Source organism: Neolamprologus brichardi, chromosome 7, assembly GCF_056152115.1.
Source record: "Neolamprologus brichardi isolate AB-2024 chromosome 7, ASM5615211v1, whole genome shotgun sequence".
Classification (NCBI taxonomy): Eukaryota; Metazoa; Chordata; class Actinopteri; order Cichliformes; family Cichlidae; genus Neolamprologus; species Neolamprologus brichardi.
Window position 1 is genome coordinate 152,836 of NC_142110.1, and position 14,682 is coordinate 167,517.

A 14,682-nucleotide genomic window follows, 5' to 3' on the forward strand; every position below is an offset into this window, starting at 1 on the left:
TTAACCCATGATCTTTAGCGCCAGCGTCTAATTTCACACTCCATAGATCAGAGCTGTCAAACAGCTACTTGCTGCTTTAACGTCACCTTCTGCTGGGGTGGAGTAGGAACAGGGTGGAGGTCCACTCCAGGCTGGGATGAGTTTCACGAGTCGGAGGAGAGCGGAGCGGGTTATTGACAGATATTTGTGTCGAGCTTTGAGGGCGAAGTTGCAGATTTACAGCTCGTTCTACGTTCCTGCCCTCACCCGTGAGCACGAGCGTGGGAATGAGCTTCCAGAGGGGCTTCAGGGACGGGAGTTCAGGAGGAGCTCAGAGCAGATTTGCTCCTCCACATAAAAAGGAGGCAGGTTCAGCATCTGAACAGGACGCCTCCTCATGATGAGTTTCAGGTCTAATCGGAGGAGACCCCAGTGCAGACTCAGGACACGCCGGGCTGTAGGGGCGGGCGGACTGATCAAGTATCGACAGTATCGGTGGCAACACAGGTATTGGCATCAGATCAGTGCTTAAGTTTGTTCAGTGTTGTACCCATTCATCAGACAACAGGCGTGTCTGCAGCCACTGCTTCTCTCTGCCCGCTCCTCCCTGCTCTGCTGTGATTAGTCACCCTGCAGTCACATGAGCAGCACTGAGCAGCACTGAGCAGAGCTGTGCAGGCTGCAGTGCGTGTAGAGCTACTTCACAGCTGTACGTGAAAACACTGCAAACACAATGCTGCTGGAAGGAAACCCCTCACACACACCCGGCACAAAGGTCAGAGGTCACAGTACTTCAGACAGACAAAGAATATCTAAGCGTTTGGAACTATTTTGGTCTTCATGTGACGTACAACCCTGAAGGTAAGCGCGTCATGGACTAAAGTAAAACAGTATGTTGGATGTGCCACGCAATGCTCAATTACATGGTGGGAACTAGTGTGTGTTAGCGCAGTTAGCTCGTTAACGTGTTGGCCGTCCAGCCCCATGCACGGGGCGATCCGCGGTAGCTCGTTAACGGAGATTTGCCGTGTTGTGGCGTTAACGTCATTTCAGATTAACGCTGACAGCACTAGTGGGAACACAACGAATATGACTGCACATTTACTCCGACATCATCCTCGTGCAAAGACAAGTGGAAGCAGACAAAAACAACAAGCACGCATGCTACAAACTTTACCCGAGTCATTTAGACAGCCGTTAGCACATGATTCTCCTTATGGGGACCTGATATGTTTAATATGCTGCTGAGAATATAGCCCAGAAGAAGCGTATAGTAGAGCTTTTATTTTGGAAAGAGACATTTCTCTGTAATAAACTCTTTTCCAAAGATGAGTGATTTCTCCATCAGATTTATTTATTTTTTTATTACTTTGTTGTTTCAGCAACATTAAATTTAAAAACTGTACTTTTGAGTTAAAATATCTATTTATAATTTTAATAAATGACATTAAAAAAGCATGAACATTGTTTTGTATCAAAAAAATATCGAACCGTGACACCAAAGTATCGAACCGAACCGTGAATATTGTTCCTAGTATTTAGGTGTAAGTATCTTTTCTACTGACACTGATAATGAATGAGCTCTAGGTTTTTCTCATATACTAAACACCAACTTTTTACTACATCATTTATGACTGAGCACATTCCCAGGTTACCAATAAATCATCAGTGATGAATGTAGACTCCAAAAGATTCTCCTGCTTGTTTTTCACCCGAGCAGGATGCTGGTGACAGTGCAGAAGAAGCTCTGAGAGATGATGAATTTGCTGATCACACAGTCATTGATTTAGGCTGTTTGAAGCCTTGTCTTTATTGATCCACGCAGCCTGAGAGTGACACCACATATTTGTAGTCAGCCTTGTGGTAGATTTGGAGCCACATTCACTATCCATAAATTGAGTTTATTACCATGTGTAACCGGTTTCTGCTTCATCCCGCTGCAACAGTTCGGCCCAAACAGACTCCTCGACTCTGCGTTGTGTTGTTTTTAAAAAGACAAGGAGTCTCTGATTGATCGTTGCCACTTTATTTCCTGAATGGAAACAACGGTTTTGTATCAGTGCAAATGGCTCGCCACACACCGCTCCGCACAGCACACTACGGCAGAACATCCCATTAGCATTCCGCTTTAGCATACAGTTTTACACAGTAATAAACAAATGAAAAGTACATAAAACTGGTGTTGGACATGTGTCCACTAAGCACTTATTACACTCGGTGCACATCAACTAATCAAACATGTTTTATGTGTCTGTACTACTTAGCTATATCGTGTGCGGAACAATACAACTCACCTCTCGTATGGCTACGGCAGACTGGCAGCGATTACTGCAGCCAGCCTCACCTAACCCGCCACACCGAGAGGGGGGGCGCTGTTTCCCCATTACACTGACATTTGTGGCAAGTGGAATAATACCACATAAACACTGTTACACATGGAGGTGAAGAATCAGTAGCTTCTTGTTCGTACTGGTATTCTGAAACAGCAAAGCGATGCAGCAGTTGTAAAACAGTTGAACCCTTAATGTGGTGGAATTGGTTTAATGTCATGACCACAATCTATGCCACCTACTCTGTAAGTGCTTTGATTATAAAGAAATTTAGTTTATATAGTGAACAAACTAGGATTAGATGAATTAAAATGGTTGTTAAACACTGAGTGTATGTTAGCACCCTGTAGTTGTTTGTGTTTTAACAAGTCAGCTGAAGAAAAACTTCATGCCTAAAGATATTCTTGCCTAAAACTATTTTCCTCAAATTTGGCATCAACAGCAATTCCACAATTCACCGGGAACAGTCCAAGTTCAAGTCATGTTTAAAATTTCACATCTTATGTTTACTTTTGTTACATATGCAGTAAAGATGGCAGGATACATTAGAAAGCAGTGACTTTTATTGAATAGGATTATCCTTCAAATGAGAATGTCCGCATTATTTACAATCATTGCTGCATATGACTCACAGTGCAGTGATGTGATGAGAAAGGTGTATAGACATATCAGGTTCTCACACTAGTGAAGAAATGGTACAAAGTAAATAGGAACTGAGCCAAATCGCTGCAGTGCTTCCTCTGACTACATTTTAAATTGCAGACATAAATTTCATCTATTTTGGCTCTCGGAGGAGGCGGACGCATCTTTCCCCCTCTCCCTCCTTTGGCTTCCCTGCTGCTTCTATGTGTTTGTCTAGTCTCATCTAACTCTAACCCTCAAAGAGTTTCTCAGTCTTGTCCTCTAAAGCCTAAAGAAATATAGATTTGATCCAATTGTCCTGCGGAGACGTTTGCTGCCGGATACTCGATGGTCGGTTGCATCGTGTGTCTGACGACACTCGATGGAGGACATTGAACGACATCTACCTATGTATTAGGAACCACGATAACAGAGTTCGGGCTGATTGGAGCTGGCTTGGACCTGGCTTATCGAAGAACAAGAAGCTGCTACAGCTGTTCAAAATCCCATAAGGCTGGCCAACTTGATAGACGATTGGCAGGGCTGTGAGTACTCAGACTGTGTTTTGAACGCAGTATGGATAAGATCTTGGAGAAGAACAATGGGAACTGAGATAATTGGTGACCAGTGATGGACATTATACCAACTGCAAAAATTGGATGCAGTTGTTCGCACTAAACCCAAACATTCACCATCTTCACTCATGTGGCTATCCCACTGGCGCCAGCTGAATCAAACCTGTATAAAACATTTCAAATTACTTGTGACTTGTGATTATTAGGCTATTCCAAAGTATTTAAAAAGAAGTATAAGAGGCAAAAGTGTAGCCTTTAGCTTTAATAAAAATTGACTTCAGTTTACCTTTAGGTCCTCATCAGCTTTTGAGTTTCTGGCATTGCCATCAACATCAACATTGGCTTTCTGCATCCATAACTGCAGGTTGTGAAAATGTTTTTCGACATTCTCACCACTACAAGGACTCCCAAAAACAACTGCAGCACTTCGAACCATGTCATTGAGGTCTTTTAAGGAAGTTGCAGTAGTGAAGACTCCAACAGTGTGCATTGCAAGATGGTAGTTCTTTGGTGCACTGCAGTTTAAGAAGAAATTATCTTTAAGTGTTTCCAAAACAGTAATAAACAGTTTTCCCAAATTGAAAAATGAAATGCCATGTTACAATAAAAAACAAACAAGTGAATACTGTATTAAAACGACTACACTTACTACTTTTTACAGATCTCCTTGGCATTCTTCATAACATAACTAAGGCATCTGTGAAGAATTGGAACCTCGAAGTCTTCCTTGTTTCCTTTCCCCGAAGCAATGTTATAATTATGATTTATTGTGTCAGACAGATTTTTTTTTTTGCAAAAGCTAAACAGATAGCTTGCATTAGGACCATAGATCCATCACACATAAGCATTACAGGTGAACGCATGGCTTTGCGCCCAAAGGCCCTTGCAACATCAGTCAGAAATCCTTCCAGAAAATATGTGACCGAGGCAGTAGTATGGTCACATGTTAAATATGTAGCCACTGGTAGGGGAGAGCATATTTTCCGTGGATTCCTTACTACAAGTTCGTAAACACAGAAAGGAGGCAAACCCTTTCTTTTTTTTCATGATACTTCCTGTAGCATCCAAATAAACTATGTCCTCCCGACAGCGGCTCTGGAAAATTTCAATGTTCTTGGAAGACCATTTAAAAAAAAAAAAAAAAAAAAAAAAAACCTTTTGGATGTAACATCACTTTCTGCAATACATCCTCTGGTTGTTATTCTTGTTTGCCACCATTAACTGGAGACTCATAATCTCATTATGATGAAGACTACTTTTCTTTCAGATTTCCAATGCTATGTTTCTCAACACTTGAGGAGTTGGAACTTCATCTCTACACCCCGATTGCACAACATCATCATCCATTTTGCTCATTTCTTCCAGATACATGGCTCTAAGTAATTGTTTTTCCAATTCATGGCCAATTGTATCTCTCTTATGAGCTCTTACTGGTCTTCTTTTCAGTTCATAGTGGTTGTGCACACACTTGAGATCTTGAAAATTGACTTTCGCCTTTAGATTGTCTTCTTTATCTACAGTGACATTGACAGTGACTGGACAATCCTCAAAACTGCAGTAACCCAGACACCAGAAGAAAGGGCCCTTTCTTACTGAGTCCAAAGCCTTGACTCTGTGCCTTTTGAAAGCAAAGGAACAATATGGAAACACTGTCCGTAGTCTGTCTGAAATCAGATTTGTCCACTGTAGTCCCTTGTATCTTCTTTGGGATCTCTTATTTTTTAGATTAGCCCATTCTTTCCTTTTCAAGAAAAAAAAAAAGTTGGTTCAAGTGGGACCCTGATTCTTATGAATCCATCATCAGATGAGTTGCTGTTAGGCTACAAAAGAGGAAAAATTCATTTTGTGAGAAAAAGTTTTGTTCCATGTTACATAACTACTGTAATATCTGTAAATATACTTGAAATACTCGTGTATTTTAAGTATATTAACAGCCAGTGTTTTTAATGTCGGAATATATAGCAAAAATTCATGTTGAAAAGTGTCATTAAATAGAAATTGCATTCTATGTTACAACATTTGATAAAATTCTTTATTTAATTGTATATTCTGTTTTTACAAATATTTTTATGTAATATAACATGGTCATTTAAACAATGATACTAGCACCAATCACAACTTATTTGAAAGCATTTTTAATGACTGACCTGCTCAGGAGACAGCTGTCCATCCTCCTGCGAGGAGATGTCCGGTGTCAGGAAAGCGGCAGTTGATAGTTCTTCTGGTTGCTATTACATGAGTTGAGGGGTGTAACTTTAGTGTAATTACATGGAAATGTTAAAGAGAAATTATGATAGTACAGACAGACTGACCTGCACAGGAGACAGCTGTCCATCCTCCTACGAGGAGATGTCTGGTGTCAGAGAAGTGGCAGCTGATAGTTCTTCCTGTTGAGAATGACATTACCCGTAACAATATTAATTTTAGATTTAATTTCAACAGTAATACATTGACTAAAATGTGATATATCAACATATTTAATAGCAAACACATAGAATTTTATTTATGGAACCTGCTCTGGTGGCTTTTGTCCATTATCTGAATCCCCTTTGACTGGTATAGACTAGTTCTGTAGAGAACAGCATACATTTTTAATAAATTTCATTTTAACGACATAATTTAATACAATAATTTAAATTTAAAAAAAATTTAAGTGAAAAGAACTAACCTGACAAAATGCAAATTTAAATTTGCATTTATTATCAAAGGAACACACATAATTGGTTGATAGGAAAGATTAAGACTTAGACAAGAGACGTTCAAAGGAGGGGAAAATACAGAGGGGATGAGGGACGGTGAGACAAGACAACTTAGGAGAGGTTGAATACACAGACCATCCCTTGGACGCCATTCAGCATGCCCAGCACAACTGATGTTGATGTATAGGTTGTGGAATAAAATTCAGGTACAGGTGGTCAGAAGGGGACACAGGAGGAATGCCTCACCCCCACCTCAGTGAAACAACTGTACCCCAAAGCCCTGCATGTGTGGCGATGTGATGGAGTGGGGATGAGGAGGGGAGGGAAGTGAAGGCAAAGTACTCTCTCGTGGGGCCAGGTCCCCAGCTGACCCCAGTAGGCACCCCTAGAAGCCACAAAGGCCCATCCGGACAGGGGCCTACATTAGCACCACCACCAAGCCCCACAGAGTCTGGGGTAGCGGGCGCACATCCTAACCTACCACAGAGGAAAATACATCCACCCAAACATTCAATAATCTCTCTGACTACATAAGACAACACCACGGTTGAGTTTATTCTCCACCTCTGTACTAATTTTAAAGTTAACTATTGTCTTTTTTTGTGTGTTTTAAATGTGGTGAATACTTGACAAAGTAAAAAGAAAAAACAAAAAAGAAAATTACAAATTAAAGGGTCTTGGAGATGTCATTCAAACTAATACCACTGCAGATCAAAACATATATGTGGATAACAGAAAGAATAAAAAAAACAGTTCAGAATAATTCTAAAGTGAAATTATCCTGTGGAAACAGGAATTTTCCATTTTAGAGCATTTTGAAATTGTTAAAAGAGTAGGTCGTATATGGGCAATTTAAAAAGGCCTTTATTTTGGAAAGCAAAATCAGAATGACTTGAAACTGACATGGTAACAACACGAGGTTGGATTCTGTTGATCTAAAGTGAAATTATCCTGTGGAAACAAGAATTTTTCCTTTTAGAGCATTTTGAAATCATTACAAAAGTAAGACAGGGAACCACCCCCCACCCTCCACCTCATGATGCTTAAATGATGTAATCAAATTTAATCTGATGCAGGGAGAAAAATGCACAGAAATAAATTATTTTTCAAGAATAATTAAATAGATTCAACATCTTTCTTCAACAGAATTGCAGAATTCACAGATGGTACTTTCCCAAAGGAAAAAGTACTATAGCTTACTAGGGTATATTAGACTTAACAGTTACTATATACAGTAATGGACTTCTATATATTTTACATCAGATTAAAACTTTGGGTGTAAGAGTCAGATAATTATTTATTAAAAGCTCGACATTTTAAATGAGAATAAGAAAGAAAAGTATGTCTTTGTGCCCACTTTCCCCTGTTCATGCCCTATCGGCCCCCCTGGCTAAACTTTGCTAGATCCGCCCCTGCACAGTTACCAGCCGTCAGCTGCGTAGAAAAAGATCCTGGTGTAGAAAGTAATATTAAATAAATTCTAACAACTGCTTATCAAGCTTAATAGTGCTGCTGTTGTTCAGCCGCTGGTTTCCTCTTTCTGGTGCAAAGTGGGCGATAAACTAAGAAGAGAGACGGACTATCGACAGAAAAGCCAATCAGCTGATCATTGATCAGTTTCAGGATTGAAGTAGCAGCAGGAGAGAGAGAGAAGAGGCAGTCGCTCGGTTGTTTAGCTTAACGTGGGAATGCTTTACAAACACTCAGAGATGAACTTACACCCTTGCTGTACTTATCTCTGGGAAAACTTCCTCGGAGATGAAATGCTGGTTTGGTAGCTACGCTACGCTACGCTACCAAACTACGTGATGCATACTGCTGCGACGTGCTACGGTTATGAGCCGAGTTTGTCACGATCGGGCGGACTACACACGGTAATTCGGCGTGCCCGTGTAGCGTGCTGGCTAGACCCAAACGCGGGGAAGGCTAGCGATGGGTTGGAACAGACACGCAGTTAATCTAGTAACGATCAGTGCACGAAGCGTGGCTTCGGAACTGGCGTTACAGACGGAGAGCGAGCGGAGCCGGGATGAGAAAAAGAATCGAGAGGAAAAGCACTCACGGTTGCTGAATCAGACGGACACTGACGTCGGCAAAGAGTTGGAGCTTCTGACATAAGGAGAACGACGTCTGAGCGGCGAACAGGTGGGTGGCGTCTCTCTTTTAAACCCGGCCCCGTGATCAGCTGGTGATCAGCTGATCACCGGCTGACAGAGTTACGCCGTGTAGCAAGTTTTGTGAGGTGCTTTTTGATATTTAATGGATCGGATTACATTTTTTTATTTCTCACCGATATCCGATCCAGTAATTTGGGTCAGTATCGGACGGATACCGATAGGTAATATCGGATCGGTCCATCTCTACTAATTAGTTGTACCTGTCTATTTCCTGCAGCAGCTTATATTCAGTTTGAACATAGCTATAGACTGATATGGATCAGTTTATAACTTATATTCATTGTAATATTTAAATCTTGAGAGAGGAGGATAGAGAGGGAGAGAAAGGGAGAAAGCAGGATGAAGACAGCAAAGAGAGAGAAGAAAAAGAAACAAGAGTGGACATGTAGTCAAAAATTATCAAAAAATTCTAAAACTGTAGCTTCTGTTTAACCCACATTCATTGATGGTAATTTCACATAACTTGTGCTATACTGTTATCAGTTATAAAACCCCAGGCCAGCTCTTATAATAATTATTATAAGATTATATTTTTGTTATTTTCCAGCAACTGCAATTCAAGTTGACTGAGGAGGATGGAGACAGAGAAAGAGGACTGAGGGTTGTACAAGAACAGGAATAACAAGTGAGAAAATAGTGAAGCTGGCTGAAAAAAAACCTGTATTTTTCACAAAGTAATTTTCCATGTATTTCATGATTGCTTTGTGTGCTTTTCAGTAGCACACTTAAAAGATGTTAGTCAACATTCTAAACAGGAAATATTGATATGATTGGTAGCATTTTACAGTATTCATAATGTGGTGGTCGTAAGTGTGAGTAATTCCTTAGATAAGAATTAGGTGGATTTCAGCTTCTCAATTCCAATTAAAGTCAAAAACAGAAAAATCACAGTAGAGGAACAAAGTTCTGTGCCAGCCGTTTTATTGAACAGTGAAGCTCAGCAAAACAGAAGGAAAAGCAAAGCTCCCCTAGGGTGTTTGCCGTAAGCGCATGGAGGTTAGGACCAACCCCAACGGACAAACGGCAGGATAAAGCCCAGAGGTCTTGCCCATGTCCTTTTTTGAAGAAACCAATTGTCCCACCTCCCTGCTGCTGAGAAACCTTCCAACACGCCCAAAAACAGCAGGTGCAGGCGCAAGTACGGGCCAGAGTCCGGCCAGGACGCTGGTTGAGGGCCCTGCCCAAAGGGACACCCTTAGATTAACCCTTTGCTTTGCCTTCTGACAATAGGTCACAACATGGTCAACGTTCACACATTAGTACAGCAAATAGCATAGTTTTTTGTGATAATTTTATGATATACATCTGAATAATACTTGACCTAACTACATCAAATATATGGGTTAAATGCTTTACATAATAATAAAGACTCCAGTGTATGTTTATAGTGTGTGTGTAAATGATCACATAAGTACAGTGATTTCATTATGTCTTACCATGTTACTATTTTCTAAGAGACATATTTCTGAATGTGCTGCATGAAAAACATTTATTGTGTGTGTGTGAGGGCAAAACACCTCGTGATAAGACTCTATGTGAAAGTTACAGAATAAACAGTGGCTTGGAAAAATATTCGGCCCCCTTTAACTTTTTCCACATTTTGTCACATTACAGCCACAAACATGAATCAATTTTTTGTGAATTCCACGTGAAAGACCAACACAAAGTGGTGTACACGTGAGAAGTGGAACGAAAATCATACATGATACCAAACATTTTTTACAAATTAATAACTGAAAAGTGGGATGTGCGTAATTATTCAGCCCCCTGAGTCAATACTTTGTAGAACCACCTTTTGCTGCAATTACAGCTGCCAGTCTTTTAGGGTTTGTCTCTATCTTGCACATCTAGCGACTGAAATTCTTGCCCATTCTTCTTTGCAAAACAGCTCCAGCTCAGTCAGATTAGATGGACAGCGTTTGTGAACAGCAGTTTTCAGATCTTGCCACAAATTCTCGATTGGATTTAGACACCAGACAGGTCAGGGATAAAGTTATTGAGAAATTTAAAGCAGGTTTAGGCTACAAAAAGATTTCCCAAGCCCTGAACATCCCGAGGAGCACTGTTCAAGCGATCATTCAGAAAATGAAGGAGTATAGCAAAACTGTAAACCTACCAAGACAAGGCCGTCCACCTAAACTCACAGACCGAACAAGGAGAGCGCTGATCAGAAATGCAGCCAAGAGGCCCATGGTGACTCTGGACGAGCTGCAGAGATCTACAGCTCAGGTGGGGGAATCTGTCCATAGGACAACTATTAGTCGTGCACTGCACAAAGTTGGCCTTTATGGAAGAGTGGCAAGAAGAAAGCCATTGTTAACAGAAAACCATAAGAGGTCCTTTTTGCAGTTTGCCACAAGCCATGTGGGGGACGCAGCAAACATGTGGAAGAAGGTGCTCTGCTCAGATGAGACCAAAATGGAACTTTTTGGCCAAAATGTAAAACGCTATGTGTGGCGGAAAACTAACACTGCACATCACTCTGAACACACCATCCCCACTGTCAGATATGGTGGCAGCATCATGCTCTGGGGGGGCTTCTCTTCAGCAGGGACAGGGAAGCTGGCCAGAGTTGATGGGAAGATGGATGGAGCCAAATACAGGGCAGTCTTGGAAGAAAACCTCTTGGAGTCTGCAAAAGACTTGAGACTGGGGCGGAGGTTCACCTTCCAGCAGGACGACGACCCTAAACATAAAGCCAGGGCAACAATGGGATGGTTTAAAACAAAACATATCCATGTGTTAGAATGGCCCAGTCAAAGACCAGATCTAAATCCAATCCAGAATCTGTGGCAAGATCTGAAAACTGCTGTTTACAAACGCTGTCCATCTAATCTGACTGAGCTGGAGCTGTTTTGCAAAGAAGAATGGGAAGAATTTCAGTCTCTGTGCAAAGCTGGTAGAGACAGACCCTAAAAGACTGGCAGCAGTAATTCCAGCAAAAGGTGGTTCTACAAAGTATTGACTCAGGGGGCTGAATAATTACACACACCCCACTTTTCAGTTATTTATTTGTAAAAAATGTTTGGAATCATGTATGATTTTCATTCCACTTCTCACGTGTTCACCACTTTGTGTTGGTCTTTCACGTGGAATTCCAATAAAATTCATGTTTGTGGCTGTAATGTGACAAAATGTGGAAAAGTTGAAGGGGGCCGAATACTTTTGCAAGCCACTGTATGTTGAGTGCAGATAGATATATAGTGTATGTAGTTATATAGGTATACATATCATACAACAATCCACCACACTACCACTCTAAACATGGCTTGAACACAATGGCTGCCACTATATTGATGTGACAGAATCTTTTCTCCACTCGTGACATTGGTGTACATGATGCTCTGTGATGCCTCTGCATAATAAAGACAGGGTGTTTTATGAATTCAAAAATTTTAATATGAAAACAACTCTATTACCAGTTTGCTTCGTGTACAGGTCTATGGATTGGCAGGGTGATTTTCCAGTGTTTGTGCTGAATAATGCTACTTGAAGTGCTTGATGAGTTGGTGAACTGTGTGATTAAGAGACTGAAATAGTGTTGTGCATGTTTTTATTCTTGTCTGCTTTGCCACAAATTTTGATTTAACTTCTTTCACAACTGAGCCTTTGCCTTGGGTTTGATAACTAAAGGCTCCACACTAAAACTGATGGAATAGATTGGAATATCTGATTATTCACTCAGAATTATTCTTAGAAACTACAATAGGCCATCCATCTAATTAGGTTGCTTTGGAAGGTAACATTATTATGGTTATACAATTTTAAATGTGACTTTTCAATTTTCAATCAGCATATTCCCTTAATATCAATTACAAGGCATGTATGACATTATGATTGTGAGCTGAGCCCCCCTAAAAGCTTGAACCTAGAATCACACCTGTCACTGGGTAAGATGAAAATAGCTGATATCAAGTCCATTACATGGTAGCTGATGACCCAGGAAATATCCTTCTGTTTATCTCATTGCGAAATCTCATGCAGAGTACACACTTTACACTATTTAAACTGCTTTACTCTGCCTAGAGTTGCTGGCATATGTGGAATTCACTTTACACCCCACCTCCTTCCCAGCTCCACCTTTTGTGTTATATATTATATGGAAAAATGACCAGGCTGCTTACATATTATATTTACAGGAGCTTCTCAGCCATGAAACCCATTCCAGCTTACAGTTTTGTGCTCATACTAATGTCAGAGGAGGTTTGGAAACCTGCAGTTACTTAGTCAGCAGAGTGTTGCTGACTTTTATGCACCATCCGCATCAGCAGTCAGTGATCCCACTCACATGCAGGCACATGCAAAGCTGAGGGCACTGGCTTCCTTTTAGTAAGTATTTATTACCAAATAAGTAAATCTTGTGGTTGGAAAGTCATTTCAAGTGTTTTATTTGTGCTCATTATTATGAAATCACAATATGGATTCAGAAATATTTTAAGAAAATATAATTCTGAATAAAATCTCAATAAAATACAATAGAAATACAATGGGGTTTTTGTCAAAATGCTGCATTACTGAAATCCTCCATTACTCACGTTTCAATTTATATTTGCACATCCCAGTGTATATACACCTAATAAGGTAGAAAGTGGTTAAAAGCACAAGCAGCATAGCTCCAGCCAGGAACAAAACTACATCTACAGAGTGGTAGGAATACCAGGGCATTCTGTAGGACTCTGCTTTCAGGTGAGCTGCTTCTTTGTGCCTCATGACAAACTCTATCCAGAAGAGGGCGTTATCCAGTGGCTTTACTGGCTTATCTCTGTGTAGCCTGGAAAGTCTCTGCATGTTTGTCCTGTACGAGGGATCATTCAGGACTTCCTCTATGGCCTTCAGGAAGTTGTTGTCTTTGTCCACTGTAGTTAATGTAAGTATCTTAGCTCCTCCCCTCTTTTTCAGACGTAGCAGGTTGTCATGTTGGTCAAAAAACACAGGTATACCCACAACTGGGTCTCCGTGATACAGGGCTTCTTGGACTCCATTTGTTCCTCCATGTGCACCAAACAGTTTTATTTTTGGATGTCCTAAAAGGTCATTCTGTGGTATCCAGTCCACCAGTAAAGTGTTATTGCCCAGAGTGGCTGGTCTGTCACCTTTATACTTCCAGATCACTTTCTGTGGTAGTTTAGCAAAAGCTGCAGCGATCTCATTTGCCATGTCAGAAGGAAGTTCAGTCACAAAAGTCCCCAAAGACATGAGGATGAAGCCATGGTCTCCAGAACTCTGCACAAAGTCCTCCAAGTGCTGAGGCAGAGGTTTAGCAGGTTTGCACTGGAACCCTCCGATATAAACAACATTAGGCATTGTGGGCCGTGGGAACTCAAACACAAAGTCCACTCTCATCAGCCAAATGTCTGCATCAAACATTAACTCATTAAAATCATAACCAGGCCCAAGATATTTGTCAGTTATTTTCTGGTATACTAGTTTAGCCACCAGGTTGTTTATTTGTTGAGTTATGATGTGTAAAACCATGTTTGTAACTCTCTGAGAAAAGGTCATCTTGTCAGTATTCCCTGTTCCAGTCACAGGAATGTAAGATAATGGTGACGGAGCTATGGAAAAATGAGCATCTGCAGTTATTACCCAGCGAACATTATAAACCAAAGGAAGGTTGAGATATTTGGCCAGAATGACTCCACCACCCCAGCAGGGGTCAGCAAGTATCACGTCAAACTTGCTTTCATTTAAGTTTCTCATCAACTGTTTGTCATCTACTATTGCTGTTACAAGTTCACCTATAGTTCTGTGAATGTCAACAAATTTGCTGAACAGCCCTACACCCATGTGGATAAAACCTGACAAGGAAAAAGCACCTTGTTCAGATTCTATGAGCTTAGCAACCATTTTTGACACAATCTCCTGAGTCACAGGGTTTTCCACCGGAACTGTTAATATATTATAACTAGAGGAAATATCCTTGATGTACCAGCTTGTACTGGAACACAAAATTGTTATGCTGTGTCCTCTAGAGTGCAATGCCTTTAGTAGAATATCCATATTTACCCAGTGGCTGCCTTCTGAAGGAAACACTAAGATGTTACCTCCTTAACAGGCTCTGGGAATAAAAATGAGCAGCAGCAAAGCAGTGCAGCAATACAGCACCCTCATCTGAAATGAAGAAAAAAATGAATTTACTGACATGAAAAAGATGTTCACGGTGGAAACGGACTATGAAAATTTAAAACTACTTTTTTTTTTTACTTTGTCAATGAAGGGTCTGAGAGTGATGCAATCACAAGCCATCCATATATGCTCTTGCACTTTCATGATTTATTAAGCAACTTTCTGTTTCATCACT

General features: G+C 40.7%; 1 long non-coding RNA gene and 2 pseudogenes across 1 annotated transcript; all 3 read right to left on the minus strand.

Moving 5' to 3' along the window:
• Window positions 1-1,745: 1,745 nt before the first annotated feature.
• Window positions 1,746-2,291, minus strand: LOC148101875 (uncharacterized). Its single transcript, XR_015719331.1, has 3 exons — window positions 2,274-2,291; window positions 1,888-2,011; window positions 1,746-1,805 (listed from the first exon to the last, which is right to left on the minus strand). It is a non-coding gene; the product is annotated as an uncharacterized LOC148101875 (long non-coding RNA).
• Window positions 2,292-3,782: 1,491 nt separating this feature from the next.
• Window positions 3,783-5,212, minus strand: LOC148101876 (uncharacterized; annotated as a pseudogene).
• A 7,696-nt stretch (window positions 5,213-12,908) lies between these two features.
• Window positions 12,909-14,396, minus strand: LOC102787692 (UDP-glucuronosyltransferase 2A2 pseudogene; annotated as a pseudogene).
• Window positions 14,397-14,682: the final 286 nt, after the last annotated feature.